General features: G+C 44.2%; 4 non-coding genes across 4 annotated transcripts; all 4 read left to right on the forward strand.

Annotated features, from left to right (window-relative positions):
- The first annotated feature begins 4,434 nt into the window (after positions 1 to 4,434).
- TRNAY-GUA (transfer RNA tyrosine (anticodon GUA)) lies at positions 4,435 to 4,520 on the forward strand. The gene is given in 2 exon segments: positions 4,435 to 4,471; positions 4,485 to 4,520. It is a non-coding gene; the product is annotated as a tRNA-Tyr (tRNA).
- A 363-nt stretch (positions 4,521 to 4,883) lies between these two features.
- TRNAD-GUC (transfer RNA aspartic acid (anticodon GUC)) lies at positions 4,884 to 4,955 on the forward strand. Its single transcript has one exon. It is a non-coding gene; the product is annotated as a tRNA-Asp (tRNA).
- A 6,608-nt stretch (positions 4,956 to 11,563) lies between these two features.
- Positions 11,564 to 11,649, forward strand: TRNAY-GUA (transfer RNA tyrosine (anticodon GUA)). Its single transcript is given in 2 exon segments — positions 11,564 to 11,600; positions 11,614 to 11,649. It is a non-coding gene; the product is annotated as a tRNA-Tyr (tRNA).
- Positions 11,650 to 12,011: 362 nt separating this feature from the next.
- TRNAD-GUC (transfer RNA aspartic acid (anticodon GUC)) lies at positions 12,012 to 12,083 on the forward strand. The gene has a single exon. It is a non-coding gene; the product is annotated as a tRNA-Asp (tRNA).
- The last annotated feature ends 3,263 nt before the right edge of the window (positions 12,084 to 15,346 follow it).

Genomic DNA, 15,346 nt, shown 5'->3' on the forward strand with positions numbered 1-15,346 from the left:
ACCAAGAGACCTCCATCTACTCAGGGCTCCTACTCACACACATCCCATACATACAGAGAACCGGATCAGGAGGATGGGTGTTCTGTTGCATCACTCCTAAAGCATGGAATGGACTCCCATTTCACACCAGAGCATTTTCTTCTCTTCTTCAATTCTGCAAAAAGTTGAAGACCTGCGTTTTTAATAAACCAACCTACCTTAGACAGGGCTACACACACACACGCCTGCTCAGCGCCAGGAAACCCTTGCAGGTGATTGCGTGCCTTACAAATACCCATTACGTTACAGATGCACCCCCAGGGCTCCACCAGATGTTTCACAGCAATGGGTGTGACAGAGCATAACATGGCTGTGCCTTTATGCTTTCTTTGGTAGAAGAGAAGGACAGCATTTACCTTCATATATTGTGTGAAAAACTATACCCATGTAAATGTGATGCATTAAAAGACCACAACATTATGGTGCCTTTGTGAGTGATATTACACTTGTTAGATATAAACTGCTTTTATGAAATGTTAACCAGATGCATTTATACCTTGGTATCTTAACAAATGATATATTTTATAGTCAGTCATCATTTACTGTGTTTAAGACAATTGCATTTGTAAAAACATAACTAAAATGTGCTTCCATTCCATTGTTCAAGCTGGAGTTAAGGTCTGCCAATTCCTATGTTTAATTTCAACATGAAACTTGCTTTGTTTGTGCGCTATTTTTCTTTCGTCTGCAGGTGATAGGTAAGGAAGCGAGAGTTGGGTTGCCAAGGACGAAACTTGGTAACAAGGAGCTACAAGAACGGCTCCCTTACTATATTCCTGGGCATGGATGTAATCCAAGGTGGAGCAGATGTGTTCAGAAGAGGATAAAAGTGAATTGGACATAATTCACAATGGTGTCTTGTTAGTAATTGTTTCTTTGGGTGTGATGTCAGCTACTGGAAGGCTCTGGGGTGATTAAAGTGTTGTTCAGTTAGGCAGAGATTCAGAATCTTTTTGCCCCCTTGACTAGAGTGGACTCTAAGGGAAAGATAACTCTCCTTGACTAAGTGGCAGTCGCGACTCACAGGGGTTACCAGAGGTGGGGTGGAGAGCGGGGTGTGGGGAGGCAAGGAGAATATTAACAATATTAAAAAGTTAAAAAACTAAAAACTTACCTGCTCCGTCGCACCGCTGCTCCTCCGTCAGCAGCAGGCTCCCAGCCTGCCCTGCGGCCAATCCTGACGCTGCTCAGAGAAGCGTTAGGATTGGCTGGGAGTGCCCAGCCACGGCGCTCCCAGACAGACTGGGAGCCTGTGCCTGCTCTCTCCAGCCCGGCAGCAGTGTGCCCCAGATGGCCGGCCAAACACACATGTGCACTGAGGAGAGTGCACAGTGCACTCCCCTCACTGCTCGTCACCCCCAATGCCCCACCCCTTTATAATTCTCAGTATAATGTACAGGCGACATAAGCTCCCGCGAGTTTCTGTAGTGTAGTGGTTATCACGTTCGCTGACCCCGTGAAAGGTCGCAGGTTTGAAACTGGGCGGAAACACTTTTAACTCTTCCATCTACCTTGTTCTGCATTATTATTAATATCTATGACCACCTAACTTGTTCTGCATTATTAATATATATGACGAGCGATACTTCTGTGCTACAATTTTAATTGATATCATCCATATAGTAACATATTTCAAATAAACAAGATAAGCAACGCATAGATGATGTAAACTGTGCAAAAGATATTAGCTCGCTTGTAATTAGTACGGGACTGAAAATTTTAAAATAATACAAAACTAAAGAAATGAATGTTAAATTATTAAAACTACAGCAGGTTCTACCGAGATTCAAATTCAGATCGCTGGACTCAAAGTCCAGAGTGCTAACCAATACACCATGGAACCTTCCATTGACAAGCATGAGGTGCGTTAGTAGTGAAATGACAGTATCCTGTAGTGTGCAGTCTCCTTGTAAAAGTCCTGATGTTTTTCAGATGTCAGGTTATTAATGGCAAGGAACACAAGCATTGGCAAAGCCAATAGGTATCGCCTATGTGATAGCTACTGGTTTTGCGAGTGATTTAGCCATGCTGCAACATGGCTGAAAGTAAAGGAAAAAAGCTGTATATGACACAGCCAGCATTGATCACTTCATAGTGCTTTTTTTTACATTCATCCATGCTGCACTGAAGCCAGTGCTGCTGTACAATGTGGCTAAAAAAACATTCACAAAACCAGTAGATCCCACATAGGCAAGATCTATTAGCTTTACCAAGGCTTGTTTGTCATCTGGAGCCATTGTGGTACTGCCATGAAAGAGCTGCCAACAATAGCCAGGCCCTGTTCAGACTGCAATTCGGGTCATCATTCACACTGCTGTCAAGAAACCAGTAATGTTTTATAAAAACACAGCTGAGTGATTTGAGCTAAAAAAAAAGTGTTTGCTCCTTAAGTGCATTTTTCAGTCCTGGGGGGGAGGGGGGGATTACATACATTGCAGTGTTGAACCAACGCTTCTGCATTTCTGGGATGCATATGTTACACTTGTACTGATCCTGTTTTGTGATGACATTTGTGGCACATCAACGTGCTAAATAAAAAGACATTTGCGCTGACTAACCAGGGCAAATACGTTCAAATGACGATGCCCAATTGCTGTAGCATCAGTGCAGGGTATGTAATGTAGCGCCTGGGGTCTAGCTTCTATGCCCCAACCATAATCTCCCTTCTGGTGATGCGCGTCACGAGCTACACTTTATGTGGAAGCGCGAGGGCTACCTGAAGAAGTCAAAGACACGCAGGCAGCCGTGGGACTGACACTGTGCTCGAGAGCGCCTAGCAGCAGAGTTTCTAGGTGCTTCCAGGGGTGAGATGATGGCTGTCAGGCCTTTGCTGGGAGCCAGGGGGGGACGAGGAGTTTTCACAACAGATGCTTGTCTCAAAAAGGTGGGGTGGGCTGGGGCAGAGTCAGTCATGGGCGGCCTCCAAGATGGCTCACTAGTAAAGTGCCCCCTGCTGGTACCTGAGCATGACTTACAGGTCACATTCTTAAATCCGAACCGAGTGGGCTCAACGCTTTTCCCTCACAAGGTATATAAAGTGGCTGCTATGAATACTGGTTATTTACGGTGCTATGAAGGTGACATATGGAAATAGCAAACACTTTAGAAATCAGGTCACTTTACTTTCCTTTTGTTGCACAGGAGCACAGAACCGGATGAGCAGCTCCTCACGTGCACTGTGGCTGGCCAGGGATGGACACTTTACAGAACCAGTGCTGAGCCTCTTAAGCAGAGCTGGATCTGTTCAAGTCTGTGCAAACCCTGGGCCTGCTCACAGCCTGGCAAGCTGCAGACAATGTTGGGTGCAGCCTTAAATGTGAAATCGTTCCAAGTTGCCACTGTTTGTAGTGAGTTTAACAGACACTGTCTCTGGCTTCCTTCCTGCACGAGGCCAGGTAGGAAGCAGTATCACTCCCCCCATCCTGTGTGTTAGAGAATGGTTTCCATTGCAGTGGGAGGCGGGGCCGTCCATGCCAGGTTTTCAAGGTGACCTCTGACGAGCTTAATATGTAACTGTTGTTCATTTCTGGCAATCATATATATATCTTGTGGATATCCTGCAAATCCGGCATGGATCCGACTCTACTGGACTTATGTTGGGCACCCTTGCACTAGAGCAATGTTTTTTATGTAAAACTGGTAAGTGTTAATATTGTCATTGTTCACGCCTTCACCAATCACAGGGGGGGCAACATGCCTGCATCCTCACCGCACACTCCCTATCATTCTTACACTGAGCGCCAAGCTTTCCAAAGTTTAAGAATCTACACAACTTTCAGCATTCCAGCTGAGTTCATTGGCCGACATACTTGTTGTGATGGTTTTGCCATTTTATTTCCTGAGCTGTACTTTTCTCAAGAAAGTTAGTTCCCATTATTTTTAATAAACCATTGAGAATGCTGAGAAATCACTTTGTGCGTCTGCGACAAGACACATTTATTTTTTTGAATTCTAAGTAAAGGTAATCAAGATGGAAAGACAATGGCTGTATGACTGACTTCAACAGAAAGCCCTCCCCCATGCTTGCTGCTGAAATATTCAGATATTAGAAAAGCACTGAAAATGTGCATTGCTAAAGCGGCATGTGTTTTCCAGAGTACGCAAATGAAGAGGAAAAGCACGCCTTGCCAATTAAAATGCCGAGTCACCCTTTGTAGTTATTGTGCGATGAGTTTCCAAAAAGTACTCAGGTGGTAGATGAAATGATGCTGATTGTAGGTTTGTGCTGTTGGAGAATGAGATAGGCATCTGAAAATAAACACCATGCACCCTGAAGACACAGCTTGATATGTGACCTCGGTCTTTAAATGCCCAGCACACATACACATGGTCACCATGGGCCCCACTGCTGGCAGGTAGATAACCTGAAGGCTGCAGTCACATGATGCTTCTGTCCCTTCGATAGCTCAGTTGGTAGAGCGGAGGACTGTAGTGGTGAAGCTGATATCCTTAGGTCGCTGGTTCAAATCCGGCTCGAAGGATTTTTTTTCGTATTTGCTCTTCATATTTCTTTTCACATTCTGAAATTAAAATACGCCATGTTTTGAAGCAACGACGCTAGAGCTTGACAAATGTTTTTGTCTCCCCCATTTTTCTCAGATGGCACCAAGAAGTGAATTTAGCCAGAGCAGAAATGGACGGAGGTGCAGCCGCTGATCCCAGTGACTGTCAGAGAGAGAAAAGGAGGAGTCTGTGCAGAGGAAGCTGTAAATCAGTGATACAAAGAGAGCGGCTCTTTCCTTGCACAGATGGGGTCAACACTGACATTTCTGTGGGTGCAGCGCCCCCAGCAGGGGGACAGGTAGAACAATCAGTAGGAGGTCAGGTACCAGGGAGTCATCAGTTCCTCGTTAGTATAGTGGTCAGTATCCCCGCCTGTCACGCGGGAGACCGGGGTTCAATTCCCCGACGGGGAGACTATGTTTATGACTTACCCATGTTTACACTTTAGAAATACATTTTGTTATTTGTTTCGTTTACAATCTCGACATTTTAGAAGTATTGCGATTTAATGTATATGAAGTGCACTGTATAATATGATCAGTGGCTGCATATAGAATTGTAATAAATACCAACACTGAGGCGCCTCCAGCAGAGCGCTGGCAGGCTTGGAAATCCAACAGAGAAAGCTTTCAACACGAAGGAATCAAGTTTTGGGAACACATTTGTACATTTTGATTTTAAGTTATGGACCACTTTGTCGACAGCGAATGTTTAATATTTACAGAAAAACAAAGTACTATGTGGTGAACAATTGGTACTGGCTGTTTTGCTTGATTATCAATTCCACGTAATCGCCTCATGGTTAATTTCAAATGTATTATAAGCTTCATCACTATTACTTTTTCTAGTTGCGCCTCTGATTTTCAACCAAAACTATATATCATCTATACAAACAATTAGAACCAAACTGTATCTTTTTTAATAACGAACGTACTTTTCTGAAATTGGAGTGAACGCAAGTTGTAGTAACGAAGAAACGTAGGCTTCCGGGTAGTGTATTGGTTATTCATGTTTTTAGGGTCGAGCCTGCGTTGCATGCGCTCGCGCATGCGTATCGCAGCGAGACGCTTTAGTGTTTAGAAAAGGGCTCGGAGCCCTGTCAACGTCACGTCAGTGTTTTTTATTGGTACGTGGGCTTGCCTAATAAAATCCGCTTGCTTTCATTAGTCGAAGGCACGCATAGGTCATGCCTTTTCCGGTGGCTAGCCCTCCTCCAGCGCAGCGACCAAGTACAGAAAACATGAGAGGCTCGCTGTTTTCCATCGGGCTCATGGACTTCTTTTTCTCTCATTCACGAGCGCGATCTCGCTTGGCAGAAGTCGAGCACTTTACATAATTAACTTCACTTTTTCGGGTTATGTACATAAATGCACTTTTGCCCGATAGGTGAAAAGTCGGGTTAGGAGTTTACAACGCGATCAGCTCTAACATGAGCAAACGCGAGACCCGTTGCATTGCAAATGCTTGTTTTAATAGTTTGTGTCTCCGTCAAGTATTCTCCATCTATTTAATGTAAATCTATTTAATGTGCAGTATCTCTTTCTTCGTGGTCTCCATGAATGCAGTGTGTCTTCCATGTCTGGTGTTTTATTCTGGCTTTTTGTATATCTTGGTCAGTCGGCGAAAGCGTAGGTTTAAGCCTGTGTGGTGATGTCTGGTCCACACTGCTGTAAAGAGAGCAGCGACCCCCGGCGAGGCTTCTTTCAGACTAAGGGGGGAGGTGATGAGAGACCTGGACACCTGTTAAGATACCTGTGAGCTCTCCAAAACAACAGAGCCCCTCCATGGGCTCTTGGCTAGGATGTTAGACTGAAGCTCTAAAGATCCCAGGTTTCCACAGTGACTTTTTGTTTGATATCCATTACCTTCAGTGCTGAGTAGTCAAACTTTAAACCCTCTCAAACTTGGTAAAATAAAACATTACTTTAACAACATCAATCTATTTCCCTCCGCATTCCAGCTTCTTTCTTTCTTCACCCCTCATTTCTTTCTGAGCCCCCTTCAGTCCGTCTTTATTTTCTTTATTGGAACAAGTTTCTCAAAGCCCTACTCAGTGTGAGTCTCGGAACTGAGAGAATACTATCACAGGCTGTAAGTTCACTGCTAAGAGGAAAGTTTTACTCCTTGTATGAAGGTCCGAAAGAGTGGAGTGCAACTTTACACAAACTACTATTTAAATACAATCTCCCGGACCTTCCGTAACCTGAGTCTAGACAGAATTATTTAGAATTCTTCTCTGAAAAAGTGGCAACCCTCCCGCAGGGCTTGAAAGCAGACAATACTCATCATTAGAATCCACAGCCAGCAACACTAGAAAACTGCCACTCATGACCAAGTTAGCAGCAAGTTGGGCCACGGGGATGCTCTCTATGCTTGAAACATCAGATAACTCACTAGAAAACTACCTGGAAGTTGGCACCCAGACTCATCCTCAACCTCCCGCTCTGAATTCACATCTCACCATACCTCAGAGAGCTCCACTGTCTCCCGAAACAGAAATGAACTAATTTCAAACACCTTACATACACATTCAAGGCACAACACAACGTAGGTCCCACCTACTTGACCAGTTGCATCTCTTTCCACAACCACCAAGAGACCTCCATCTACTCAGGGCTCCTACTCACACACATCCCATACATACAGAGAACCAGATCAGGAGGATGGGTGTTCTGTTGCATCACTCCTAAAGCATGGAATGGACTCCCATTTCACACCAGAGCATTTTCTTCTCTTCTTCAATTCTGCAAGAAGTTGAAGACCTGCGTTTTTAATAAACCAACCTACCTTAGACAGGGCTACACACACACACGCCTGCTCAGCGCCAGGAAACCCTTGCAGGTGATTGCGTGCCTTACAAATACCCATTATGTTACAGATGCACCCCCAGGGCTCCACCAGATGTTTCACAGCAATGGGTGTGACAGAGCATAACATGGCTGTGCCTTTATGCTTTCTTTGGTAGAAGAGAAGGACAGCATTTACCTTCATATATTGTGTGAAAAACTATACCCATGTAAATGTGATGCATTAAAAGACCACAACATTATGGTGCCTTTGTGAGTGATATTACACTTGTTAGATATAAACTGCTTTTATGAAATGTTAACCAGATGCATTTATACCTTGGTATCTTAACAAATGATATATTTTATAGTCACTCATCATTTACTGTGTTTAAGACAATTGCATTTGTGAAAACATAACTAAAATGTGCTTCCATTCCATTGTTCAAGCTGGAGTTAAGGTCTGCCAATTCCTATGTTTAATTTCAACATGAAAATTGCTTTGTTTGTGCGCTATTTTTCTTTCGTCTGCAGGTGATAGGTAAGGAAGAGAGAGTTGGGTTGCCAAGGACGAAACTTGGTAACAAGGAGCTACAAGAACGGCTCCCTTACTATATTCCTGGGCATGGATGTAATCCAAGGTGGAGCAGATGTGTTCAGAAGAGGATAAAAGTGAATTGGACATAATTCACAATGGTGTCTTGTTAGTAATTGTTTCTTTGGGTGTGATGTCAGCTACTGGAAGGCTCTGGGGTGATTAAAGTGTTGTTCAGTTAGGCAGAGATTCAGAATCTTTTTGCCCCCTTGACTAGAGTGGACTCTAAGGGAAAGATAACTCTCCTTGACTAAGTGGCAGTCGCGACTCACAGGGGTTACCAGAGGTGGGGTGGAGAGCGGGGTGTGGGGAGGCAAGGAGAATATTAACAATATTAAAAAGTTAAAAAACTAAAAACTTACCTGCTCCGTCGCACCGCTGCTCCTCCGTCAGCAGCAGGCTCCCAGCCTGCCCTGCTGCCAATCCTGACGCTGCTCAGAGAAGCGTTAGGATTGGCTGGGAGTGCCCAGCCACGGCGCTCCCAGACAGACTGGGAGCCTGTTCCTGCTCTCTCCAGCCCGGCAGCAGTGTGCCCCAGATGGCCGGCCAAACACACATGTGCACTGAGGGGAGTGCACAGTGCACTCCCCTCACTGCTCGTCACCCCCAATGCCCCACCCCTTTATAATTCTCAGTATAATGTACAGGCGACATCAGCTCCCGCGAGTTTCTGTAGTGTAGTGGTTATCACGTTTGCTGTCCCCGTGAAAGGTCGCGGGTTTGAAACTGGGCGGAAACACTTTTAACACTTCCATCTACCTTGTTCTGCATTATTATTAATATCTATGACCACCTAACTTGTTCTGCATTATTAATATATATGACGAGCGATACTTCTGTGCTACAATTTTAATTGATATCATCCATATAGTAACATATTTCAAATAAACAAGATAAGCAACGCATAGATGATGTAAACTGTGCAAAAGATATTAGCTCGCTTGTAATTAGTACGGGACTGAAAATTTTAAAATAATACAAAACTAAAGAAATGAATGTTAAATTATTAAAACTACAGCAGGTTCTACCGAGATTCAAACTCAGATCGCTGGACTCAAAGTCCAGAGTGCTAACCATTACACCATGGAACCTTCCATTGACAAGCATGAGGTGCGTTAGTAGTGAAATGACAGTATCCTGTAGTGTGCACGTCTCCTTGTAAAAGTCCTGATGTTTTTCAGATGTCAGGTTATTAATGGCAAGGAACACAAGCATTGGCAAAGCCAATAGGTATCGCCTATGTGATAGCTACTGGTTTTGCCAGTGATTTAGCCATGCTGCAACATGGCTGAAAGTAAAGGAAAAAAGCTGTATATGACACAGCCAGCATTGATCACTTCATAGTGCTTTTTTTTACATTCATCCATGCTGCACTGAAGCCAGAGCTGCTGTACAATGTGGCTAAAAAAACATTCACAAAACCAATAGATCCCACATAGGCAAGATCTATTAGCTTTACCAAGGCTTGTTTGTCATCTGGAGCCATTGTGGTACTGCCATGAAAGAGCTGCCAACAATAGCCACGCCCTGTTCAGACTGCAATTCGGGTCATCATTCACACTGCTGTCAAGAAATCAGTAATGTTTTATAAAAACACAGCTGAGTGATTTGAGCTAAAAAAAAAGTGTTTGCTCCTTAAGTGCATTTTTCAGTCCTGGGGGGGGGGGATTACATACATTGCAGTGTTGAACCAACGCTTCTGCATTTCTGGGATGCATATGTTACACTTGTACTGATCCTGTTTTGTGATGACATTTGTGGCACATCAACGTGCTAAATAAAAAGACATTTTCGCTGACTAACCAGGGCAAATACGTTCAAATGACGATGCCCAATTGCTGTAGCATCAGTGCAGGGTATGTAATGTAGCGCCTGGGGTCTAGCTTCTATGCCCCAACCATAATCTCCCTTCTGGTGATGCGCGTCACGAGCTACACTTTATGTGGAAGCGCGAGGGCTACCTGAAGAAGTCAAAGACACGCAGGCAGCCGTGGGACTGACACTGTGCTCGAGAGCGCCTAGCAGCAGAGTTTCTAGGTGCTTCCAGGGGTGAGATGATGGCTGTCAGGCCTTTGCTGGGAGCCAGGGGGGGACGAGGAGTTTTCACAACAGATGCTTGTCTCAAAAAGGTGGGGTGGGCTAGGGCAGAGTCAGTCATGGGCAGCCTCCAAGATGGCTCACTAGTAAAGTGCCCCCTGCTGGTACCTGAGCATGACTTACAGGTCACATCCTTAAATCCGAACCGAGTGGGCTCAACGCTTTTCCCTCACAAGGTATATAAAGTGGCTGCTATGAATACGGGTTATTTACGGTGCTATGAAGGTGACATATGGAAATAGCAAACACTTTAGAAATCAGGTCACTTTACTTTCCTTTTGTTGCACAAGAGCACAGGACCGGATGAGCAGCTCCTCGCGTGCACTGTGGCTGGCCAGGGATGGACACTTTACAGAACCAGTGCTGAGCCTCTTAAGCAGAGCTGGATCTGTTCAAGTCTGTGCAAACCCTGGGCCTGCTCACAGCCTGGCAAGCTGCAGACAATGTTGGGTGCAGCCTTAAATGTGAAATCGTTCCAAGTTGCCACTGTTTGTAGTGAGTTTAACAGACACTGTCTCTGGCTTCCTTCCTGCACGAGGCCAGGTAGGAAGCAGTATCACTCCCCCCATCCTGTGTGTTAGAGAATGGTTTCCATTGCAGTGGGAGGCGGGGCCGTCCATGCCAGGTTTTCAAGGTGACCTCTGACGAGCTTAATATGTAACTGTTGTTCATTTCTGGCAATCATATATATATCTTGTGGATATCCTGCAAATCCGGCATGGATCCGACTCTACTGGACTTATGTTGGGCACCCTTGAACTAGAGCAATGTTTTTTATGTAAAACTGGTAAGTGTTAATATTGTCATTGTTCATGCCTTCACCAATCACAGGGGGGGCAACATGCCTGCATCTTCACCGCACACTCCCTATCATTCTTACACTGAGCGCCAAGCTTTCCAAAGTTTAAGAATCTACACAACTTTCAGCATTCCAGCTGAGTTCATTGGCCGACATACTTGTTGTGATGGTTTTGCCATTTTATTTCCTGAGCTGTACTTTTCTCAAGAAAGTTAGTTCCCATTATTTTTAATAAACCACAGCGAATGCTGAGAAATCACTTTGTGTGTCTGCGACAAGACACATTTATTTTTTTGAATTCTAAGTAAAGGTAATCAAGATGGAAAGACAATGGCTGTATGACTGACTTCAACAGAAAGCCCTCCCCCATGCTTGCTGCTGAAATATTCAGATATTAGAAAAGCACTGAAAATGTGCATTGCTAAAGCGGCATGTGTTTTCCAGAGTACGCAAATGAAGAGGAAAAGCACGCCTTGTCAATTAAAATGCCGAGTCACCCTTTGTAGTTATTCTGCGATGAGTTTCCAAAAAGTACTCAGGTGGTAGATTAAATGATGCTGATTGTAGGTTTGTGCTGTTGGAGAATGAGATAGGCATCTGAAAATAAACAGCATGCATCCTGAAGACACAGCTTGATATGTGACCTCGGTCTTTAAATGCACAGCAAACATACACATGGTCACCATGGGCCCCACTGCTGGCAGGTACATAACCTGAAGGCTGCAGTCACATGCTGCTTCTGTCCCTTCGATAGCTCAGTTGGTAGAGCGGAGGACTGTAGTGGTGAAGCTGATATCCTTAGGTCGCTGGTTCAAATCCGGCTCGAAGGATTTTTTTTCGTATTTGCTCTTCATATTTCTTTTCACATTCTGAAATTAAAATACGCCATGTTTTCAAGCAACGACGCTAGAGCTTGACAATTCTTTTTGTCTCCCCCATTTTTATCAGATGGCACCAAGAAGTGAATTTAGCCAGAGCACAAATGGACGGAGGTGCAGCCGCTGATCCCAGTGACTGTCAGAGAGAGAAAAGGAGGAGTCTGTGCAGAGGAAGCTGTAAATCAGTGATACACAGAGACCGGCTCCTTCCTGGCACAGGCGGGGTCAACACTGACATTTCTGTGGGTGCAGCGCCCCCAGCAGGGGGACAGGTAGAACAATCAGTAGGAGGTCAGGTACGATGAGTCATCAGTTCCTCTTTAGTATAGTGGTCAGTATCCCCGCCTGTCACGCGGGAGACCGGGGTTCAATTCCCCGACGGGGAGACTATGTTTATGACTTAACCATGTTTACACTTTAGAAATACATTTTGTTATTTGTTTCGTTTACAATCTCGACATTTTAGAAGTATTGCGATTTAATGTATATGAAGTGCACTGTATAATATGATCAGTGGCAGCATATAGAATTGTAATAAATACCAACACTGAGGCGCCTCTAGCAGAGCGCTGGCAGGCTTGGAAATCCAACAGAGAAAGCTTTCAACATGAAGGAATCAAGTTTTGGGAACACATTTGTACATTTTGATTTTAAGTTATGGACCACTTTGTCGACAGCGAATGTTTAATATTTACAGAAAAACAAAGTACAATGTGGTGAACAATTGGTACTGGCTGTTTTGCTTGATTATCAATTCCACGTAATCGCGTCATGGTTAATTTCAAATGTATTATAAGCTTCATCACTATTACTTTTTCTAGTTGCGCCTCTGATTTTCAACCAAAACTATATATCATCTATACAAACAATTAGAACCAAACTGTATCTTTTTTAATAACGAACGTACTTTTCTGAAATTGGAGTGAACGCAAGTTGTAGTAACGAAGAAACGTAGGCTTCCGGGTAGTGTATTGGTTATCCATGTTTTTAGGGTCGAGCCTGCGTTGCATGCGCTCGCGCATGCGTATCGCAGCGAGACGCTTTAGTGTTTAGAAAAGGGCTTGGAGCCCTGTCAACGTCACGTCAGTGTTTTTTATTGGTACGTGGGCTTGCCTAATAAAATCCGCTTGCTTTCATTAGTCGAAGGCACGCATAGGTCATGCCTTTTCCGGTGGCTAGCCCTCCTCCAGCGCAGCGACCAAGTACAGAAAACATGCGAGGCTCGCTGTTTTCCATCGGGCTCATGGACTTCTTTTTCTCTCATTCATGAGCGCGATCTCGCTTGGCAGAAGTCGAGCACTTTACATAATTAACTTCACTTTTTCGGGTTATGTACATAAATGCACTTTTGCCCGATAGGTGAAAAGTCGGGTTAGGAGTTTACAACGCGATCAGCTCTAACATGAGCAAACGCGAGACCCGTTGCATTGCAAATGCTTGTTTTAATAGTTTGTGTCTCCGTCAAGTATTCTCCATCTATTTAATGTAAATCTATTTAATGTGCAGTATCTCTTTCTTCGTGGTCTCCATGAATGCAGTGTGTCTTCCATGTCTGGTGTTTTATTCTGGCTTTTTGTATATCTTGGTCAGTCGGCGAAAGCGTAGGTTTAAGCCTGTGTGGTGATGTCTGGTCCACACTGCTGTAAAGAGAGCAGCGACCCCCGGCGAGGCTTCTTTCAGACTAAGGGGGGAGGTGATGAGAGACCTGGACACCTGTAAAGATACCTGTGAGCTCTCCAAAACAACAGAGCCCCTCCATGGGCTCTTGGCTAGGACGTTAGACTGAAGCTCTAAAGATCCCAGGTTTCCACAGTGACTTTTTGTTTGATATCCATTACCTTCAGTGCTGAGTAGTCAAACTTTAAACCCTCTCAAACTTGGTAAAATAAAACATTACTTTAACAACATCAATCTATTTCCCTCCACATTCCAGCTTCTTTCTTTCTTCACCCCTCATTTCTTTCTGAGCCCCCTTCAGTCCGTCTTTATTTTCTTTATTGGAACAAGTTTCTCAAAGCCCTACTCAGTGTGAGTCTCAGAACTGAGAGAATACTATCACAGGCTGTAAGTTCACTGCTAAGAGGAAAGTTTTACTCCTTGTATGAAGGTCCGAAAGAGTGGAGTGCAACTTTACACAAACTACTATTTAAATACAATCTCCCGGACCTTCCGTAACCTGAGTCTAGACAGAAATATTTAGAATTCTTCTCTGAAAAAGTGGCAACCCTCCCGCAGGGCTTGAAAGCAGACAATACTCATCATTAGAATCCACAGCCAGCAACACTAGAAAACTGCCACTCATGACCAAGTTAGCAGCAAGTTGGGCCACGGGGATGCTCTCTATGCTTGAAACATCAGATAACTCACTAGAAAACTACCTGGAAGTTGGCACCCAGACTCATCCTCAACCTCCCGCTCTGAATTCACATCTCACCATACCTCAGAGAGTTCCACTGACTCCCGAAACAGAAATGAACTAATTTCAAACACCTTACATACACATTCAAGGCACAACACAACGTAGGCCCCACCTACTTGACCAGTTGCATCTCTTTCCACAACCACCAAGAGACCTCCATCTACTCAGGGCTCCTACTCACACACATCCCATACATACAGAGAACCAGATCAGGAGGATGGGTGTTCTGTTGCATCACTCCTAAAGCATGGAATGGACTCCCATTTCACACCAGAGCATTTTCTTCTCTTCTTCAATTCTGCAAGAAGTTGAAGACCTGCGTTTTTAATAAACCAACCTACCTTAGACAGGGCTACACACACACACGCCTGCTCAGCGCCAGGAAACCCTTGCAGGTGATTGCGTGCCTTACAAATACCCATTACGTTACAGATGCACCCCCAGGGCTCCACCAGATGTTTCACAGCAATGGGTGTGACAGAGCATAACATGGCTGTGCCTTTATGCTTTCTTTGGTAGAAGAGAAGGACAGCATTTACCTTCATATATTGTGTGAAAAACTATACCCATGTAAATGTGATGCATTAAAAGACCACAACATTATGGTGCCTTTGTGAGTGATATTACACTTGTTAGATATAAACTGCTTTTATGAAATGTTAACCAGATGCATTTATACCTTGGTATCTTAACAAATGATATATTTTATAGTCACTCATCATTTACTGTGTTTAAGACAATTGCATTTGTAAAAACATAACTAAAATGTGCTTCCATTCCATTGTTCAAGCTGGAGTTAAGGTCTGCCAATTCCTATGTTTAATTTCAACATGAAACTTGCTTTGTTTGTGCGCTATTTTTCTTTCGTCTGCAGGTGATAGGTAAGGAAGAGAGAGTTCGGTTGCCAAGGACGAAACTTGGTAACAAGGAGCTACAAGAACGGCTCCCTTACTATATTCCTGGGCATGGATGTAATCCAAGGTGGAGCAGATGTGTTCAGAAGAGGATAAAAGTGAATTGGACATAATTCACAATGGTGTCTTGTTAGTAATTGTTTCTTTGGGTGTGATGTCAGCTACTGGAAGGCTCTGGGGTGATTAAAGTGTTGTTCAGTTAGGCAGAGATTCAGAATGTTTTTGCCCCCTTGACTAGAGTGGACTCTAAGGGAAAGATAACTCTCCTTGACTAAGTGGCAGTCGCGACTCACAGGGGTTACCAGAGGTGGGGTGG

The sequence above is a fragment of the Pleurodeles waltl genome, unplaced genomic scaffold (assembly GCF_031143425.1).
Source record: "Pleurodeles waltl isolate 20211129_DDA unplaced genomic scaffold, aPleWal1.hap1.20221129 scaffold_67, whole genome shotgun sequence".
NCBI lineage: Eukaryota > Metazoa > Chordata > Amphibia > Caudata > Salamandridae > Pleurodeles > Pleurodeles waltl.